At 44.9% G+C, this 12,115-nt stretch overlaps 1 protein-coding gene across 1 annotated transcript in view; it reads left to right on the top strand.

The window, feature by feature from the left end:
* The window catches only part of LOC134404312 (potassium voltage-gated channel subfamily KQT member 1-like), a 466,408-nt gene that overhangs the window by 443,367 nt on the left and 10,926 nt on the right, over positions 1-12,115 (top strand). The gene's annotated exons all lie outside the window — the stretch shown is intronic.

Here is a 12,115-nt window from a genome sequence, read left to right as displayed (position 1 = left end):
CCATGAAAATCAGTGAACAAAAAACCTACGGTTTATTAAATAATGTTAAGGACGTACACTTTTCCACCAAGCACCAAAAAGCGGGGAAATTGGAAGTTAAGTCTCACCAGCCTTAACGCCACATCCTCCCTAAGGAGGCAGAAAGTACCAGTGAAATTCTCATTCTGCCAAAGCAGATAAACCATGAGGACAGGATGGAGAATAGGATATGCAGAGGTGACTATGGGGTTGTGGAAAACTGATGACGAACAACTTAGAGCCACCTACTTCTTTTTTTGTTTAGAGCAGCCCTTCCCCAACCTGGTGCCCTCCAAAGGTGTTGGACTGCGACGACGGAGCAGGTAAGAAACAACCCCCCCTCCTGCCTGGCCCTGCTGCCAGGTAAGCCCCAACCCACTTACGTGTTCCATCGTCACTGGGCCCGGGTTTGAACTGAGCGCCCTGGTCCATCCGGAAGCTCAATTCAAGCCTGGGCCCGGGGACGACGGAGCAGGTAAGAACCCCCCTTCCCGCCTGGGCCCTTACCTGGACCCGTTGCCGCTGCTGTGCGAACTGCGGCACCGGCTCCAGCCCACCCCACTTACCTGCTCCGTTGTTGCTGGGCCCCGGCTTGAATCGAGTGCCCTGGTCCACCCGGAAGCAAGTCCGCACCTGCAGCCTTGCTTCTGGGTGGACTCAGGGGCTCGATTCAAGCACGGGTCAGGCTATGACGGAGAAGGTAAGTGGTGGGGTGCGGGGGGGGGGGCTTGCCTGGAGCTGCCACTGCAACAGTTTGTGCAGTGGCAGCTCCAGGTAAGGGGCCAGGCAGGAGGGGGGTTGGCTGGAGCTGCTGCACTTTGTGCAGCGGTGGCAGCAGGTCCAGGTAAGGGGCCAGGTGGGGGGGTGTTCTTACCTGCTCCGTCGTCGCCTGGCCCAGGCTTGAATTGAGCCCCTGTGTCCACCCAGAAGCAAGGCTGCAAGTGTGGCCTTGCTTCCAGGTGCACCAGGGCGCTCAATTCAAGCCCGGGCCCAACGACGACAGAGCAGGTAAGTGGGGTGGGGTAGTGGGGGGCTTGCCTGGAGGCGCCGCCCTACGTTCCCCATCCTGCTCAGTTCAAGTTCAGTTCAAGCCCGGGCCCAACGACGACAGAGCAGGTAAGTGGGGTGGGGTAGTGGGGGGCTTGCCTGGAGGCGCCGCCCTACGTTCCCCATCCTGCTCAGTTCAAGTTCAGTTCAAGCCCGGGCCCAACGACGACAGAGCAGGTAAGTGGGGTGGGGTAGTGGGGGGCTTGCCTGGAGGCGCCGCCCTACGTTCCCCATCCTGCTGTCCCAGCATTCCTGACCATGGGACATACTGACTTGCAATGATGGATCGTCGCAGTCCAACACCTTTGGAGGGCACCAGGTTGGGGAAGGGCTGCTCTAAACAAAAAAAGAAGTAGGTGGCTCTAAGTTGTTCGTCATCAGTTTTCCACAACCCCACAGTCACCTCTGCATATCCTATTCTCCATCCTGTCCTCATGGTTTATCTGCTTTGGCAGAATGAGAATTTCACTGGTACTTTCTGCCTCCTTAGGGAGGATGTGGCGTTAAGGCTGGTGAGCCTTAACTCCCAATTTCCCCGCTTTTTGGTGCTTGGTGGGAAAGTGTACGTCCTTAACGTTATTTAATAAACCGTAGGTTTTTTGTTCATTGAATTATAGTTATGTGTCGTTGGAGGAGTTAAATTGAATTTTGAAATGTGGGCGTAGCTTTGAGAGCAGGACAAAGTGATTGGCCGATTTCTTACCTTCCCACCTATCACATCCTCCTCTGGCTGCCTCGTTCCTTCCCACCATTTTCATTTTTAATTATATGAATCTGCGGAGCTCTGCAGATAGAGCTTACAAAAATTTTTAAAAGAGGAAGGAATAGGCAGCCAGAAGGAGGAGATGTGTTCAGTAGGCCTGTGCAAAGATTCGGATTCAGACATCCAAATAAAGGCAGCCATTTTGTGGTCGTGGCAGCCATTTTGTGGGCATCCAGACTTTGGTTGCCATGTTCTGATGTCATGGTGGCCATTTTGTGTGCCCCAAAATACTGCCACCATTTTGTGTCCACGGACGCCATCTTAGAAGAAGAATTTTGCACAGGCCTAGTCATTGTCAATTGTAATTTCATTGTCTACCACAAGGAGGCAGTTGGGGAGCAGGTGGCTATTTAAACAGTGGCTATTTATGTTTAACCCTTCGGTGAATGCCCCTTTTATGCAAATGAGGAGGCAGGGTTTACAAAGGTACATCTTCCCTGCCCCATTTTCTGAGTTGCAGCGAGTTGTACTTAGCCAAGGTTGACAACTTCCCCGCCCCTTTTGGTATTGCAGGCTTTGTCCCTTTGTGTAATTTGCAATTTAGTCTTTTGTGTGCTCCCTCTCCCCTCCCTCCCCCTTGCTTTTCCCATGAGGGGGGGCAAGTAGGAGGGAGTAAGGGGATTAGGAGAGGTTCCCTGCTGAGTTCTATTTGTGATTTTTGATAGTTTGAAAGGAAGAATTGTGATTTGATAGTTAATGTAATTTTTATAGTGTTGTTTCTTCTAGTAGAAAGAAACATTAGTTCAGCATTCTTATTGCCCCCTTTCCCATGTTGAAAAAGGCCGTGGGGCCAAAACTCTAGCCTCACACGGTGCCACTGCCCCCAACCTGGCATCCACATATCAGGCATGGATGTCTGCAAGGGAAAGCTACTGTATGTACGTTGATTGAGATGCTCCCCGGCTTTCCCCACATTTTGGAACCCTGATCATGCAGGGCTCCGGAGTGCAGGGACCCTGTGAACAAGGGCTTTCCCTTTCAGAGGTCCACATCGAACACGTGGACAGAGTGGTTTCAGGACAGAGATAGTGGTTTCAGGACAGCCCCATTCTGCACATGATTCTGATTTATGTGAAGCACGCATGAAGGAGGCTTTTCTGGCTTACTGAAATATTCTCTGGTTTTTTAAAAAATTGATTATTCAGTTTTGTACTGAATGTGATTTCTATGGAATGTTATTAGCAGTGATGCTATTTAGGGATGATATCATTGTTAATGTGTTTATGTCTGCTGTAAACTACTTTAAATACCCTAACTATAGAGAGCGAAGATACCTGGTCCATTCTGACCAGCCTCAGTCACCTGAAATTAGACAGATGGTGACAGGAAACAGGGCCTTCTCAGTTTGTAGAACTCCCTTCTCAGAGAGGCTCACCTGACACTGTCTTTATTCTCTTTTTGGTGCCAAGTAAAAACTTGTTCATTTGTCAAGTCCTTTTGTAGCATAGATGTGATAGCTATTGTATTTTGCATCTTATTCTGTACACTGCTCTGGAGGCCATGGCTAAAGAGTAGCTAATAAAAGTCTTCATGAAGAAATAAATACCCCTGACTGAGGTTGTCATGTTCAGTAGCCAATATGATTCTGCTACATGATAGCTAATGAGAGCAAATTCAATTCATGGTCAATGCCCTCATTTAGCTTTGTTTGCCCTCAGTAATATCATGTATGGCCCTATGATGACCACATTGTTTCTAGGAAGTAGAAGGTGGATTTTAAAACACTGTCACTGAAGCAGCAGTAGTTCAAGGCTTCAAAGACCAGCAAACTAGCACCAAAGGCATTGAAAATGGGAGGAGGCCTCAGCCTCCCCCCCAAAAGAATCTATTGTTTTCATGCCAAAATTCAAAACTAGAGAAATTAATTGCAGTACTATACTAATACTACCTAACTTTCTCAGTTTCACTACACGTTAGTGTTCCATAATGCCAGAGTACACAGTCTCCAAGCATAATAAGATGGAACACACTTTTTGAGGAGGAAGAATATCATTTCCCAGGGACAAAATATTATAATTTGGGTGCTAGGAAAATGTGATACCCCCTCAACCAAAACACAATCTTGAGGAAAGATATGTTGATATGCACAACAAAGACACCACTGTATGTTAAGGGCAAAAGTAAGAGCATCTGGAAAGGCCCTGAGAATTTGCCATGCAGAGTTAAGGTTGGGTTTTGTTTTCATCCCTTCCTGCATTGAAATCACCATCAAAATCATCCTGTGTTACTGGCATCTCCCACTGCTCTCTTCTCTGTGATATACAAGAACATAAAAGCTGCCTTGCTGAATCAGATCAAGGCCAGCCAATTTTTTCCCAACAGAAGTAACAAGTTATAATTTTCTTATGTTGGCTATCTGAAGAACTAATTTAAGTTTAAAATATGTTGGGAATAATATACCTTTTTTTAAAAAAAGGCTCCTATGGAAACTGGTTCCCATCTCATGCACTAGACCAGGATGTTGGGGGTGTTCTTGTTATGTCTATCTAACAATTTATTTATTTATTTAAGCATTTATATGTCATGTTTCAAAACAAAAGTTCTCTCTAGGCCACTCAAAATCATAAATGTTTAAAACTAACATTTAAATCCTTTAACTAAATCAGCACCATAAAACTATTTCAGTCAGGCCAATAAAAATCAGAAGCAGAGAGTAATTACATTGGAAACCCAGCTTATCTCTGTAAAAAGCAGGCTGAAATAAAACACGGTTTAAAGTCCACTTAAAAGTAAACAGGGAGGGAGCCAAACTTATCTCCTTCGGGAGGGAGTTCCATAAATGTGGGGCCATCACTGAAAAGGGCCTGTCTTTTATATCTTCCAACTGCAAACAGGTTTGTACAAGCTGAAGGATGGCCAAATACATGTCCCTTGGAGGCTCATAAATCGGAAAATGTAAATAGCTACCCCGTATTGAAGAGTGGAGAACCACTGGCCTGCAGGCCCTCCCCTCTCTCTGTTCCCCTCCCCCCTAGCAGTGAGGCTCTCTTAAAGTCAATGTGCCTAAAAAGCCTAATTGTAGCAGGGGGGGACACATGGGGGTGGGGCTGCTGGGAAGGGCAGGGCAGGGCTAACCCTCCCCTCATTAACACTGTGACTTTCCTGGGGGGGGGGGAATCCCACCTCTTGGAATATAGGTGTGGAATTTCCAGGTGTGTGTGTGTGTGTGTGTGTGTGTGTTTGTAGAGATATGTGTGAGAATGTGTATGCACATGTGAAGCCCCTACTCCCTTCAAACTGGATCTACCCCTCAAGGAAATCCCTGAACGGAACGGTTTCCATTCAAGCTAATGTTATTATAAGAACATTGTAGATTTAAGAACTGTGCCTGGATGTGCTTTTTCTTCCTCCTCTGTCCCCATTCCTTTTTTTCTGTTTTGTGTAACAATATAAAAAGAGTCCCGCTGGATCAGATCAAAGGCCTATGTCAGTGGTTCCCAAAGTGGGCGGTATTGCCCCCTTGGGGGCGGTGGGATTGCATAGGGGGGCATTAAGAGGCAAAGGGATGGCAGGGGGCGCTCGAGGTGGTCTCTCCAGAAGGTCCTAAAACCCAGGGACCGAGCAGGAAAGAGTGGCAAATTCAGCTGCTCTCCCCACCCTGCTCCTGCTCAGGAAGGACTTTCTCACTCACGCAGCTGCTCTCTCCTCCTATCTCAAGCCCACAGCGGCCCCACCAGAAGTAGGGGGTGGGGGAAGCGCCCACAGAAGGCAGCAGAGCAGGAAAGAGCGGCGAATCCAGCTGCTCTGCCCATTCTTCTCCTGCCTAGGAGCCACTGCCACCCACTCGCTCGCTCCCTCGGCCGGAGCTGCTCCCTCCTACAAGCTGCCCCAGCAGACCCCTCATGATAGTTGCTGCACAAGGCGGGAGCAGCAGCCCTGCGGCAGAGAGGAAGGAGCACATGGAGGACAGCAGGCGGCAGAGCCGCTGCCAAGAACAGCGGCCGGCCGGCTGGGTGGGGAGCAGGGCTGCTTGTGCTGCTGCAAGGTATCACCAGGCTCCCTTCCCCCGTCAGGAGTTGCAGGTTGGGGCCATCTCCCCTCTGAGCTGCTGCCCTCCTGCCCTAATCAGCCTGGCAGCTATTGTGAGGCTTGGGGGGAGGGGGGTTGGGGAGAGTGTGTGTGTGTGTGTGTGTGTGTGTGTGTGTGTGTGTGTGTGTGTGTGTCAGAGAGAGAGAGAGAGAGAGAGAGAGATGCTGTGTGTGTGCTCCCACCCCCCAAAAAAGCTGGACTACAACAGGATTGGGAGAGAAAAGAAAAGTGAGAGGGAGAGAGAATTGCAATTCTCCCCAGGTCCTTCCTGGCTAAAGAAGATTCAGCAGCACCTTTTTCCAGAATGCTTGCTGAAACAATTCCTATCTGCCCTTGCTTATTTCAGGGTGTCCAACCCCCTTTTTTCAAGCGTTCTTTTGGTAAACATGGTATATGTGTATCTTGTGTCACCATAAAAACAGAGCTGCAGCACAATCCTAAGTATGTCTACTCAGAAGTAAGCCCCACTGAGATCAATAGAACTTACTCTGAGGTAAATGTGCATAGGATTCAGCCTGAAAATGAAGAGAGGGTGAAGAAAAGACAGGAGAAAATGAATTGTAGAACTAGAATAGCAAGGTAACTGTGGGATATTTAACCATATTTAAAGACAATAAGTACAGTAAAATTAGTGCCCCTCTACTTCAGGCCCAGCCAGGTTTTCCATAGGAAAACTCTATACCAGGTGGCAGATAATTATTTTAAAATTTTAATTAAAATACATTATCTTTTCCTATAACAAAATGGTGCTAACTCCTAAGTAAGTGTGTTCTGTTGAAGAAGGAAATCCTATTTGATTCCTGTATTCATGCTAGTGTGACATGATAAGTTAAAGGCACAATTTTATGCATGTTTAGACAGAAAAAAGTCCTTCAACTCCTAGAATCCCCTCTAAATGGGAAGCACCCGCCCCAGGCTTGCTGAGGGAGGGAGGGAGAAGAGAACGAACGCCTCTGTTTGCAGCCAGCATGGCGGGGCACACCAATTGGATTTTGAATAAAGTATTCCATTAATTGTTACTGTTTTGAATTTTATGGTTATTAACTTCTGTAGAGGGTGGTTGAAAACCGCTATTCTGAATAATGATTTTTATAGTGTAGGGTAGGGGGCGCTGGGCATGAGTTTGTGGAAACAAGGGGGCGGTTACCTGAAAAAGTTTGGGAACCACTGGCCTATGTAGTCTAGCATCCTGCTCCCACTGGGACCAACAAGATGCCTGAGGGAAGGCCACAAGCAATAGCATCTCTCCTCTCATATTCCCCAGCAAGTGGCATAGAGGGGCCTGCTGCCTCCGCTATTGGAGTTAATAGCCTTCATGGCCATGAATCTGTCTAATTTCCATTTAAAGTCACCCAACTGGATGTGGAAGCAAATTCCACAGAGTGTCTTTTAGATTGTAAGACTGCAAGCTATGTTGTTGTTTTTATTGATCTCACGTAAGCCACTCTGGAGCCTTTACAGTTGAGGTTTGGGGCAAAAATTATCTAACTAACTAACTCAATAAATACATTTAGCCATCACTGCTACAGCTAATATATTAATGGATAATTGTTTGTCAAGTCCCATACACACGGGGGGGGGGGGGGGGGGAGAGAGATTTGAAAGCAAATCATCTTAGTTCAATAGAGAGAAAATCCTGTGTTTGGAACAGTGATTTAGCAACTTGAAAGGAAGGCAGCGGGAGGGGGGGACTCCACATAATATTACTAATACTTTTGATGTTTTTGGACATTTATGAGTTCAGGTTTGCTGGAATAATTGAAGTGAGCAATAAATGAACTATGAACAATCTATCCACAATTCCGTATAGGGGATATGAACATATCTCTGTTTCATAAGTAGCCTTCACCTATAATGGAAAGGGCATTTTCAGAAGTATTGTCATTTGTACCTATGCCAAGGGTTTCCAGCACATTTGATTTTCCATGTGTCTGACTTATATTCCCATGAACAGTCCTGAAATCTATTTCAGTAACTACTGCATTCACAACTTCCTTTTGTTAGAAGATTCAGAAAGGGCAAAAGAATGAATGATTAAATCAGTTTCATGGAAGACAAAGGTGCTACCGTCATTTTATTTTGTTATGTTAATGATTAATCTGGCTTTACATATGGTGGAAATAATCTGTTTCTTTGGTACAGTTGTCTAATGGGCATATGGACACGGACACGGAATAACGGGCTCAAGTGACAGGAAGCCAGATTCCAGCTGGACATCAGGAAAAACTTCCTGACTGTTAGAGCAGTACGACAATGGAATCAGTTACCTAGGGAGGTGGTGGGCTCTCCCACACTAGAGGCCTTCAAGAGGCAGCTGGACAACCATCTGTCAGGTATGCTTTAGGGTGGATTCCTGCATTGAGCGGGGAGTTGGACTCGATGGCCTTATAGGCCCCTTCCAACTCTGCTATTCTATGATTCTATGATTCTATGATATTAATTCAATCCAAGAATGCCTGGAGTTGATCAGTGATCACTCTTTCAAGCAAACGCCCAGGAATGGGACATTGACAACTGATTATAGCTGGTTTCATCTTTTGAGTCTAGGGCCTCAGCTAGACCTAGCAGTGTAGCAGGACAGAGGGGTGAAGATCCCGCAATATTTTTATTGTGACATCTCCCCCTCTGTTCACACGCGGCGCACAACGACCTCAGAGGGAGAGGCATTGTTCCCGCCATTTTTTTTTAAGAGACAGGCGCACACGAGCGCTCGTGCACAAAAGAGATCTACTCTGCAATTGCTTCCCTGAAAATTTCAACCTTTTCTATTCAGTCTCTGCATATACACAAATGAGAGAAGTATAACTGCTTACTTTAGGGGATGGGGGGCGAGCAGATTTCCAACATTACAGAAGTACTGTGGAATCTATCTAACAGTGGCTAAGACAGTGATCAGAGGCAGCGGAAGTGAGCAGGGTAATTGCAAGGAACCGGGAAAACCACTTGTTAGAGGCGCTACATGCTCGCGGTCTCAGGCTCAGCCCGAGACCGCAAAAAATATCAGGCTAAAAGTGGTGCCCGTTATCCCTCCCTGAGCTCGGGATCCCCTGTGCGTCATCTGGACGCACAAGGATGATCCTGGGGTTCACCCCGGGATAAACGCTGGTCTAGCAAAGGCCTAGGAGTGGTGAGAAAAGTATGGTTTTCACGAAAAGTAGGCATTATGAGCTTCTCCCTGGAAGGGAAAGATTCAAATATCTTTATATTTTATAACTTCTAGTATATTGTTTTTGTGATTTTAATGCATATTAACTGCCAGCAAGAATGAAAACTCCTATAGTGTGTAGACCAATAAAACAGCTAAGGAAAAATATACTTAAGGTGGTAGTAAGGAGGTCATTTCATCATATTATATTTTGATTAGGTTTACATTTTGTTATGGTTTTATTGGATATGTGACAAAAAAACTTTTAAAAATAGTTCTGTTTTACTTCATGGCTGAAAACTATATAAAAAAAGCTAATCTCCAGTTAAGAGTAACTCAAAATTGGCCATTTGTCTCAGATTGCCCAAACTGTGCAATTTTTAGTATAAAGAGTTGTTTGGCGGTTTAGAGGTGCAACAGCACAAAAAGTGATAGCATCTAATCAATTGCCATTTTGTATGTTATAAACATCTGAAATTGCCCTTATTCCAATGGTCCCGCTAGCTGGATTTGCCTTCCCTGGAGGCAGCAGGTTTCCACAGCTTTTCCCTGCTCTATTACCTGATCTCTTTAACTGGAGATTTCGGGCATTGGCCCTGGTACCTTCTGCATGCAAAACCCAGTGCTGTTACCCTGGGTGCGATGTTTTGAGAGCAACCTTGAAGTGGGTAGGGAAACGAAAGTGCTGCAGGTGTGATTTCAGATCTATGAAAGGCTTGGGTGAGCGGGGTGTGTGTGTGGCATATGGTGGTCCAGTGGTGAAACTCCACCTAGTGGTCTGCTAGTTGTTGGGACTCTTGGAATGAATGCAGGGCTTGGGTGGATCTTGGTCTGACCCACCAAGTCACCACTGATGTTAATCTTAAGCAGGAAATAATCCATATGCAGGATCACTTAACACAGAATAGCATTAAGAGTTATTTATTATGATTATGCCCTATTGCGTTCTACATTTGAAACATACTGATGACAGCCCATGGGAAATCTATTTTTAAGAAACAAAACCTACAAGATGGATATCAGACTAATCCTGATCTAAGATATTTGTCTTTAAGCTCAAAATCCAAACATCTGGCACAACAAAAATGTTGTGTGGCAGGTGGTAAGACCACATTGGACTTGTTCAGGTAACACACTAACCCTTTTGCAGAAAATGGTTAGTGAGCGTGTTTAAACTGTGGTTATGTAGCCACCATGGTTAGGAATGGTTCACATGACGCACTTAGTTATGGTTCACATTACATGCTGAGCTGTAATGTTTAGTTCAAAATGCTTAATCACCATGGCTTTACGTGTTGTCTGAACAAGGTCGCTATGTTTTATTGTGTTCTTGTATTTTATGGTTTTAAATTTTGTTTTGTTAACTGCATAACAAACTTTAGGTAATAGGCTTTTTAGAAAATAAATAAATAGTGTGGTGTACATAGGGAAAAGGTGAGGGAAGGGTTAAATATCCTGTGGAGGCAGGAGGAGAGAGAGAGAGACATGAGAGCACTCTTCAAAGACTTGAAAGGTTGTCACACAGAGGAGGGCCAGGATCTCTTCTCGATCCCCCCAGAGTGCAGGACACGGAATAATGGGCTCAAGTTAAAGGAAGCCAGATTCCAGCTGGACATCAGGAAAAACTTCCTGACTGTTAGAGCAGTACGACAATGGAACCAGTTACCTAGGGAGGTTGTGGGCTCTCCCACACTAGAGGCCTTCAAGAGGCAGCTGGACAACCATCTGTCAGGTATGCTTTGAGGTGGATTCCTGCATTGAGCAGGGGGTTGGACTCGATGGCCTTGTAGGCCCCTTCCAACTCTGATATTCTATGATTCTATGAGATGCTGTATAGGTGTGTTTGCTGGTATATGTGGTTTTCTCCCAATATGGATTCACCCTTCCCAAATAATATCACCTGAAATGGGCTCAGGTCTGCTGTGGTTGTAAATTCTAAATTTTTAATTCTAATACCCAACCTCTTGCAAAACTTCATTTACATTCTTAAGTGCAATCTTGTGCATGTTTAATCGAAAGTAAATTATTTGTTTATGATGAAAGTAAGGCTGTGGGGAAAACAGACAGGATAGCTTTAATGACAATCACTACAAGCACCTGTGCCCCCAAGGTCCTCTAGTAAGCAAACGGTGGTGTTTTGTAATAACAGCAATTATTAAATTGGTGGAGAAAACATAGTGTAATTTTTCAATGATTAAAACGCTAAACACCTCAGTATTGGCCTTTCATTTCAAGATTCCCAACAAATCTGCCACCATCTTATTGCTATGTCTGCTTTACTGCTATGTGACACAAGAGGACTAACTGATTATCATACCATCAACCATGGAATCACTGCTACTTTAGTAAGGTGCTTCCCAAACTAATATCTTATGCATGCTTTTTCTGAATCAAAATTGGTATAAATCTAGGAACATTTGCTGCTCCTTTCTGCCAACACAAAAAGATTAGGTAGTAAGTCAGTTTATTTTCCAAACCAATCTGACTCAAGCCCATAGGAAGTCATTCATCTTTACCTTCTTGAATATGTCACAAATTTTAATCAATATAAACAGTTTACCAGGACTACAGTTTTATTCAAATGTAAAAATGTGCAGATCCAATTGACTCAATGAATAAATTAAAGCATATAGGACCAATCAACTAACCCTGCAATCCTTTACATGTCTATTGAGAGATAAGCCCCACTGAATTAATGTGACTTACTCCCAGGTAAGTGTGTATGGGATTGTAGTCCTATGTTTCTTTAATCAGGTGACAGCCATACATTTAGAGACACTTTAGAAACATATAAAGAACATTTGAGTATGTAAATAATTGAAGTGCAATCAATAAATATATAATTCCAGAAGCTGCAATTACACATCACCCTATTTATACTGAAAAAAATATCACTTAAACCCAGGCATGGGGATGTCTTGTCTCTCCTGCTGCACATTTACCCCCAAAGGAGATACCCCTGGTAACAAATAGCAAAGGCTGAGGGGGAGGAAACAGGATTCTTGTGTGTGTTAATTTAAACAGGAAAGGTAGATGGAAATGAAAACAAATGAAACTGTATTCAACGTAAAAAATTGTATGCTCCAGGTCACCAGGGTTCTAACACCTAACCT

The sequence above is a fragment of the Elgaria multicarinata genome, chromosome 9 (assembly GCF_023053635.1).
Source record: "Elgaria multicarinata webbii isolate HBS135686 ecotype San Diego chromosome 9, rElgMul1.1.pri, whole genome shotgun sequence".
NCBI lineage: Eukaryota > Metazoa > Chordata > Lepidosauria > Squamata > Anguidae > Elgaria > Elgaria multicarinata.
The sequence above is the reverse complement of the archived record's forward strand: the minus strand, read 5'-3'. Positions and strand labels throughout refer to the sequence as shown.